Here is a 10,031-nt window from a genome sequence, read left to right as displayed (position 1 = left end):
GAACGGGATAAGAAAAGGAGACATAAAGGATGAAGGAATATGGAAAGAACAAAGAGAGAAAGAAAGAAAGGAATGAAAAGAGAGAAGTGAATAAAGAAAGCAGAAAGGAATGAAAGGAAAAGGAAAGAACAGAAAGGCAGAAGGAATGAAAGAAAGAAATAAAAGTGGAAAGAAAGAAAAGAGACAATAAATGTGAAAAGAATGAAAGAATGGAAGAAAGAGGGACAGCAAGAAAGATGGAATGAAAGAGAGGAAGAAAGAAAAGAGGATTGAAATAAAGAAGAAAAAAGAAAGACAGCAAAAAGCAAGAAGGAATAAAAGAAAGAAAGAAGAATAGAAAGGATGAGCGACAGACCCAGAAAAAGGAATCTACAGCAGAGATCCAGAGGAACCTACGAGACAAGGGAGCTCAGGGACTCCAGAAAGGTCTAAGACAAGAGAGAAGAGAGGGAGACCAGAAGAAAGAAAAAGAGTAGACTAAATGGTGAAGGAATGGATAGAAGGAAAGGAGGGGATAAGAAAAGGAGACATAAAGGATGAAGGAACATGGAAAGAACAAAGAGGGAAAGAAAGGAAAAATTAATAAAAAAAAGGAAGGAAGGAAGGTAGGAAGAAAGAAGGTATGAAATAAAAGAAAGAAAAAGAAAGAAGGGATGAAATAAAGAAAGAAAAGAGGAAGGAATGAAAGGAAGGAAGGAAGGAAGGAAGGAAGGAAGGAAGAGGGAATTAAATAAAGAAGAAGGAAAGAAAAAAGGAAGGAAGAAAGAAAGAAAGAAAGAAAGAAAGAAGAAAAAAGAAGGAAGGAAGGAAAGAAAGAGAAAGTAAGGAAGGAAGGATGGAAGGAAGGAAGGAAGGAAGGAAGGAAGGAAGGAAGGAAGGAAGGAGAAAGAATAAAAGAAATGAAGGAAAGAACACAAGAGAGAAAGAAAGAAGGAAGGAAAGAAATGAAGGAAAGAAAGAAAGAAGGAAGGAAGGAAGGAAGAAAGAAGGAAAGAAAGAGGGAATGAAATAAAGAAGAAGGAAAGAAAAAGCAAGGAATGGAAGAAAGAAGAAAACAGAAAGAAAGAAGGAAAAGGAAGGAAGGAGAAGTAATGAAAGAAATGAAGGAAAGAACAAAAGAAAGAAAGACAGAAGGAAAGAAGGAGGGAGGGTTGAAAGAAAGAAGGAAGAAAGAAAGAAAGAAAGAAAGAAAACAAAGGACACAAAGGAAAAGGGAAATAATGACAGAGAGAAAAAAAGAAAGAAAGTATGAAGGAATAAAAAAAAGAAAGAAAGAGAGAAAGAAAGGATGAATGGCAGACCCAAAAAAGGAATCTACAGCAGAGATCCAGAGGAACCTACGAGACAAGGGAGCTCAGGGACTCCAGAAAGGTCTATGGTTAGTAACTTTAATAAGTTAGACACACATCTGCTGAGACCTACTGTGTTGGAGAGAGGGATAGAGGGAGATGAAGAGAGAGAGAGAGATGATAGTGGAGAGACAGATAGTAGTAGTTGTAGCAGCTGGAGTCTGGCACGTCCACAGCAGCAGACCAACTACGGCATGAAACTCCCAAACTGGTGAGGTCCCTTTTTTGGGAGCGGGTGGAGTGCTGAACTTTAATCTGTCATCTCCTCCGGTAAAGGTAAGCTAGCTAGCTGGTTACTGAGTCTTCTTCTGCTGCATCTTCTTCATATTCCCTCCATTCTATGGTGGGTTGCAATCAACATAAAGAACCGCTACCGCCCCCCACTGCACTTTTATTTTGAGCACAATATCAACATTCATTTCTTTGATTGTGACAGCTGCATTCGCTACCATCATCCTCCAAAAATGCCCCCAGTGCTTCTTTGTGCATCAGTATGAAATATCTACATTAGAGGTTTATATTAAAACCTTTAAGTCAACTTTTAAAATTCCTCCTGGTCTGAAAGTCTGAGATAATTGGATGTCGTTTTAAGGCTTTATTCGCTGCTTCCCCCTGAATGTGACTTTCCTGAATTAGCGGCTGCTGGTTATATCACACTGTCACAGCTTCTGGCTGGATCTGTTTACAATTTGCAGATGGAGCAACTCTCGCTCTGGGAACCATCCTGTTGTCGGAGCCAGCAGAGCGCACTGGAAATGAAAGTTAATTAAACGACAGAAGAATCGAATGACAGAAGAGACGAAAATGAAAGTGTCAACGAGGCCGTGACCCAAAGAAGTTGGAAGCCGCGAGCTCGAACAAACCCATGACAACGCACGTTTTCAATTTACACTAATGACTACAAGATGACGGAAAGAGAAGCTCTGCGAGGAGGTGTGTGTTTGTGAGCGTGTGCGAGGGACACGAGGGAAGTGTGTCAAATGTGAAAGGAGGCTGATGACACGTTTGTCAGAACAGAGTCCCATAATGAAGCAGAGAGAAACAGAGGAAAGCAGAAAGAAAGAGAGAGTGAACAAAAGTAAAGATAAACAGACACGTGGACTGCCAAGGTCTCTGCTCTTTGGTCCAGACTAAAAAAGTCCTGCCAGCTAGTTGATGGATAGTCGAGAAACTCAGGAGGGATATTCAGAGTCCTCCAGGGAAACAGCTGAACATCGACCCGGTGGATTGGAGAAACTTTGGTGTAGACGGTCTCACCAACTCCTGGATCGACGGCCACTAAAACACAGGACCCAGTCTGAGATCCTCTAGTAGTGCTCTGCTGGCTGTATCAAGGTCCAGACTGACAGCTAAAGGGGACGGGGCTTTTGGGGTTAATGCACCAACACTTTGGAAGAGTCTGCAACAGGAGATCAGACTTGCAGAGTCTGTCCCTTCTTTGATTTCGTTACTCAGGTCACATTTTTTACAGGAAAGCTTTTATTGTGTAATTTTATTTTATTTGTACTTTGATTTTATTGAGCTGTTTTAAAAGTTTATATGCTTTTAAAATTCTTATTTTTAGTTCAATTTATTTCTTTGCATTTCTAGTTGCTTTTATTGCCCATTGTGAAGCATTTTGTTACCTATATTGAAAAGTACTGTATAAGTTGAATATATTATATTATTATTAGTAGTAGTATTATCGTAATAATAATTCTCATTATTATTATTAATGATTTGATTTTTCAAAAAATATTAAAATTATTATTATTATTAACTTTATTATTGTTATGAACATTTTTATTATTAATATTTACATTTTTATTATGAACAGTATGATTAAAATCAACATTATTATCATTACTAACATTATTTTTATTATTACTTTTATTATTATTTCTAATGATTTTAATTGTTTTATTTAACATTATGATTATTATCATTAGCATTTGTATTAAAGTTATTCACATTTTATTATTGAGATTATTATTATTAACATTATTTTTAATATATATATATATATTTTGAAATGATTAGATTTTTATTTTTATTTTTATTTTTTTTGAACAATTTTATTATGAACAGTATTATTAAAATCAACATTATTATTATTAACATTTTTATTATTAATGCATTATTATAATCTTTATTAAAAATTTCGTTATTATTACTTTTATTATTTTTAATGATTTCAATTGTTCTATTTAACATTATCATTATTATTATACACATTTTTATTATTGACATTATCATTTTTAACATTATTAGTATTATGAACATTATTATTATTAACATTATTTTTATAATAATTATTCTTATTAACATTATTATTTTTATATAAGCAGATAAAAGTCTGAACTTATCAAAGGACTTATTTCAATATCTAACACATGGATTGCGACATAATTTGTCATTCATCATTCAGAGGGTGTTTGGATGTTAGTTTAGGGAGTACTCCACTCGTCACCCTTCCTTTGGGTGCACGGCCCGGTGTGAATCTTCTGCTGTAGTTCACAGATCAACCTTTACATAAACTCAGAGTGTGTTACTGTATCAGAGAGCCAGCTGAATGAATAGAGGGCTAACATAAGGACGTAATCCATAACGGATTATAATGAGTCCATGATTATGTTGAGAACTACATGTCCTCTGGGAATACCGACGCCACCAACATCTCTCTCATTCTGCTCAATGGAAACAGTAGGCTGCAATTTCAACAGTATGGACCCTGTCTCAGTTGTGCCAGTGTGTGTGTGTGTGTGTGTGTGTGTGTGTGTGTGTGTGTGTGTGTGTGTGTGTGTGTGTGTGTGTGTGTGTCCAATCCTGCTATTTTCACAGGGATACTAACAGGATTTAGCTGAGCCATTTGACCATTAAGCTAATTATCCTCTGTCTCCACACTCATACACACACACACACACCAGTGTCCAATCAGCGTTCTGATATTCGATCTCCTCCACCTGACAGCTTCCAGTTCCTCGTCTGGAAAAAACACACACACACACATACATATACAGACTCACACACACACACACAAAAACAGGAGCTGAGAGCTGAGTCTGTTTTCCTAGACTGGCTTTCTGAGCCCATTCCCAATTATCCTAACTACTCTGAAAAAACACACGAGACGTACAAACGAATACACGCATGTTGGCAGGCATACGCATAAATACATGCACACATACAATTACAAATTTGCACATTGAATCACAAACCCAGTCGACTGGAGTCCTCCTGCAGGCCCGGGCCAGCGCCTGTGTGGACTCTCAGTTTGGATCCAGGAGCAAATTAATCAAAGTGATCGAGTTATGAAGTCAAAGAAGACTCACGCTGGAGCGCTGTGGTAATCAGAGCTCGAGAGGAGAAGAAGAACAAGGAAGAAGATGCTTGAGGAAAAGTCATATGAATAAAAGAATCAAAGGAGGGGACGCCTCTGTGTAAAGATTCATGAGCATGAAGCGTTGGTGATAATTTGTCTCTGTTTGACTCAAAATCAAGCGGCAACCTCTGGTCTAAAAATATGAGGCCAATGCAGAAGTGCTAAAAACTGCAGTTCATTGAGGATCCACTTGAGGCTGGCTCCAGAAGTACAGGAAACCACATACACACCAATTCAAAAAAGCCGATCTTTACAGCAGAAATAAACATGTTTACAGCCTGGTTCAAAAGATGAGTGCAGTCTGGATAGCTCATTTCTCGATGTGCTCACACTGTACGGGGTGTGAATTTTTTCATAACACTGTAATTTCAAAGATATTGAGATAACGAGTCGTCCAATGAGAGGCACAGCTGACTTGATTGACAGGCAGGAACACTAGCTGTTGGCGAGGAGGCTCAAACTCTGCCTCTTTATGTCACGATCACTCGACAGCAGCAATATGGCTGCCGCCGCCGCCGCCGCCGCTGCCGTTTGGCCTCAAAACAGCGCTTCAGAAACAGATGAAGGGTGATGTCACGGATACTACGTCCATTATTTATACAGTATATGGTCAAAGTGCAGATTACTCACGTCAACCGAGCCGTCTGGGAGTGTTTAAAGTAAAATGTGCAGTTCAAAAGCTAAGTGGCGTCATTATTTTCCATCATGGTGGAAGCAGGAAGCAAGAAGATGCTGCAGTGGCTTAACTACGGCTTGCAAAAAGGGACAAAATAGCTCACAATTGAAAAAAAGTAACATGTCATTATGGACCTAAGTGGCTTTGAGATTAATGCATTAGTCGCTGACGGCCCTAAAGCCAAATACCACCAGGTCCTTGTCCGGTCTGTCTCCGATCTGTTACAGCACCAGATCTGATAGGTTTCTATTCTAGACAATGTGTTAACTTCCACTGGATCCGCTCCGTTGCGTTCCGGCTCTGTCTCTGATCCGGCTGGTCAGAGTCCTCCGGATCAGATACGCAAGATTTCTATTTTTTGCCGGTTGCTGGAGCGCGACGCATCATCTCAACAGAGCAGATGGAGCGTGATGAGCGGAGCCAGGCCTGGTCAAGTCAACAGGTCAGAGGTTTTCAGAGGACCAGAAAGACAACATGGATGAGGAGAGGAGGAGGTGGAGAATCCTTGATTCAGTGATTACCGCAGGGAAAAACCTCGGTCACATGACTCCAGCTGTCCGGCGGTCCCGTTCTGAAAACGCAGCCTGTGTGTGTTGAGGAAGTTATATTTCTGGAGCATTTTTGCCTTAATTTGATAGGACAGCTGAAGAGAGACAGGAGAGAGGGGGAAGACATGAAGCAAAGAGTCGAGGCTGGGAGTCAAACTTGCAACCGCTGTGATGAGGACTAGCTAGATGTCAACAGGTCAGAGGTTTTCAGAGGACCAGAAAGACAACATGGATGAGGAGAGGAGGAGGAGGAGAATCCTTGATTCAGTGATTACCGCGGGAAAACCTTGGTCACAGGACTCCAGCTGTCTGGCAGTCCCGTTCTGAAGCAGACAGCGCCCCTACAGGCCTGGAGCACTTCCCTTAAAATGTCTGTATTTGCAGCTTTTCTGCTTTTCTATGTTTTTTTTAATCAATCTTTATTTGTATAGCGCCAAATCACAACAAACGTTATCTCAAGATGCTTTTACAAACATAGGAGGTCTAGACCACTCTATGTCAAATTATGAACAGAGACCCAACTTCAAGACAGGGTAAGACTCAGTCTGACCCCACCTTAATCCACCATGATTACTGCACATCACAGCATTTAGCTAGTAACAGCGGCGAGGAAAAACTTCCTTTTAACAGGCAGAAACCTCCAGCAGGACCAGACTCATTTTTAAGTTGTATTTTTGGGGAATTTTTGCCTTAATTTGATAGGACAGCTGAAGAGAGACAGGAGAGAGGGGGAAGACATGCAGCAAAGAGTCAAGGCTGGGCTGCAATGAGGGCTAGTCAGAGGTTTTCAGAGGACCAGAAAGACAACATGGATGGGGAGAGGAGGAGGAGAAGAATCCTTGATTCAGTGATTACCGCAGGGAAAACCTCGGTCACGTGACTCCAGCTGTCCGGGAGGTCCTGCTCCGAGAGATGGACCGGACCTGGATCTGGTGGAAGACCTGTGCTAGTTTCATCAGCTGCAGATTTGAGTCCAAAAATGGCCGACCCTGTTTTGGCTAAACTGCCTTTGTAATTGAACTAGTTAGCTTGTGGTTACAAAACATAATCCACCCCTGTGATAGAAGACTTATTAACCCTTCTGTTATGTTGCGGGTCAAATTGACCCATTTTAAAGTTAGGAAAAAAAATTTTTTCAGTATGACACTTCTTCTGCTTGGTTTAATTAGCGTTATCAACATCCATCCATCCATCCATACATCTTCCTCCGCTTATCTGGGTCCGGGTCGCGGGGGCAGCAGTCTCAGCAGGGAAGCCCAGACACTCCTCTCCCCGGCCACTTCCACCAGCTCTTCTGGGAGGATACCGAGGCGCTCCCAGGCCAGCTGAGAGACATGGTCTCGCCAGCGTGTCCTGGGCCTTCCCCGTGGCCTCCTCCCAGTCGGACATGCCCGAAACACCTCCCCAGGGAGACGCCCGGGAGGCATCCTAACCAGATGCCCGAACCACCTCATCTGGCTCCTCTCGATCCGGAGGAGCAGCGGCTCTACTTTGAGCCTCTCCCGGATGTCTGAGCTCCTGACCCTACCTCTAAGGCTGAGCCCAGACACCCTGCGGAGAAAGCTCATTTCGGCCGCTTGTATTCGCGATCTCGTTCTTTCGGTCACTACCCACAGCTCGTGGCCATAGGTGAGGGTCGGAACGTAGATTGACCGGTAAATTGAGAGCTTTGCCTTCTGGCTCAACTCTCTCTTCACCACCACAGACCGGTACAGCGCCCGCATCACTGCAGACGCCGCCCCGATCCGTCTGTCAATCTCCCGCTCCCTTTTCCCCTCACTCGGGAACAAGACCCCGAGATACTTGAACTCCTCCGCCTGGGGCAAAGACTCCACTCCGACCCGGAGAGGGCAGGCCACCCTTTTCCGACTGAGCACCATGGCCTCAGACTTGGAGGTGCTGATCCCCATCCCCGCTGCTTCACACTCAGCTGTTGCGTTATCAACATATAAAATGAAAATGGTTCATTTCACATATTTGCAACCCCCCCTTCCTGCATCTTTATATTACATTTAAACTGTTCGGGCCAATTTGACCCGGCAGTCAAAGTGGATGCCCATTTAGGCAGCGACCTCCTTCCAAACCAACTAAATAGAGCATAACATTTGAGTAGCATGTGACATATAAGGTGTCTGGTGTTCATTTTTCAACATCACTTCATGAAAAGAAAAAAATTCAAAATGTAAAATTCAAATTTAAAGGAAATGTTGTCATGTAAAACTATGGTATTTATATTTAGGTCTTTGAACCATGATCTTGAGAGGTTAAGAAGACATCTGCACTAAATATTGATTGAAATGGTTATTAATGGAGTTATTAATGAGATATAAACAATGTTTTGGGGGATTTTTTTGGTTTCTGACACTTTTGGATAATTAAACATGCCCCGGCTTAAATTGACCCTGGACCCTTATTGCTGTTCTTGAGAAAAGAACATAACAGGAGGGTTAACCATGTTTCATAAGTGGAATCAATGGCCTCTGACATTTCTTGAAATATTGGCAATCATGTAACGACTTGGGAAGAGGAGTTTGAGTTTGAACGCGATGGAACCAAACCAATAATCAGACCAAACCTTAAGTCTGAGAAAATAAAGCGCTAAAGTGAAAATAAGGAGATGATGAAAGGTTAAGTTGAGAGCTGCTCTCTCAGAGATGATCCAAGATGAGACAAGTGCTGAAAGAGAAAAAGAAGATCACAGAAATCAAATAAAAACACATGGAAATGTGCTCAAGAAGACTTCAGAGATAGTGGATATTTTTCCATCCAAACATTTCCATGATTTCAAAACTTCCAGCTCGAAAAAGTGATTATTAAAGTATAAAAGAGAAAGTCCTTTGTGACATGTAATGATTTTTTCATAAGATTTATATGGAAAACTGTTTTGAAGAAGATTAAATTAGTGCACAGAGAGCTCTATTAATCAGAGGAAACCATCTCTGAAGATGTCAAACGGTCTCAGCTCAGTCCTAAACAAACACAGCGCTCCGTGATGAAGAGTCCTAACAGGGGCGCACATTTATCTAGAGCCGTGCCGATGATGGGGAAGAAATTACACCCTTTATGTTGATAGAAGTCTGTTTCTGGTCGATGCATGATCGACCCGACAAATGCTCCACTTCACCACTATTTGAATGCGGCTTTGGAAATGTCAGAAAGATCTGTTAAATATGCCTGCTACAGCCTCCCTGAAGTGTAAAACCACAGTTTCTCTGCTTTCATGTCGAGATGAAAGGAGGGACTGGAGCCAGAGTGCAGAGTCCCACCAGCAGAAGGATTCCCTCTCTTGAATGGAGGGGGCTTTTATTTTGAAATAAGGATTCACAGGCAGATCTATGTGTTAAGGTTTCAAGGACATACTTAGCTTTAGGTCACAATGGGCGGACAGCAGATCACTAGTTAACATGCATTCATAAAGTGAGTGGAGGACGAGTCAGACTTTCTCCTGCTGGATTTAAAGAAAGCAAGATAATAAATTCATTTAGAGCAGTGATTTTCAACCACTGTGCCGTGGACCACTAGTGTGCCGTGACAGATCGTCAGGTGTGCCGTGGGACATTTTCCAATTTCACAGTTAGTCCAAAACCAAAATTATTTATATACTCCAAACAATTTCCCATGTAGTGCGTCTGTGCCTGCAGTGTAGTGACTGGCGGAGTAATTAAGTACTCGTCCATGTACTAACCTTGGCTACTCACCCACCGGGTGGCAATAAAGCGCACTAATGACCTGGTTAATTTAAGACAATAGAATTAATGATGCGCGCGAGAGGTGCATGTGATAAGACGTAGGTGTACAACAGCGATGGATAAATATTCAAAAATGAAAACTCCAAACTGGGCCCTGGACAGAATTCTAACCTGGATGAAAAGCGTAATATGGGTGGTGGAAAAGGCAACTTTTATGAGGAAAAACTACAACGGTGTCTGCGAGAGCTCTCAAAGCTAGCAACTTAGTAGCTGAACTCGTAGCCAAATCCAAAAAGCAACACAGTGTGGCAGAGACATTAATACTACCTGCAAAAGCCATTGTAAATTATGATTTGCCCTGACGCAGTTAAAGTAGTAGCCAAAGTCCCTCTCTCAGATAAATAGATT

The sequence above is a fragment of the Notolabrus celidotus genome, chromosome 23 (genome assembly GCF_009762535.1).
Source record: "Notolabrus celidotus isolate fNotCel1 chromosome 23, fNotCel1.pri, whole genome shotgun sequence".
Lineage (NCBI taxonomy): Eukaryota > Metazoa > Chordata > Actinopteri > Labriformes > Labridae > Notolabrus > Notolabrus celidotus.
This window is presented reverse-complemented; position numbering follows the sequence as displayed.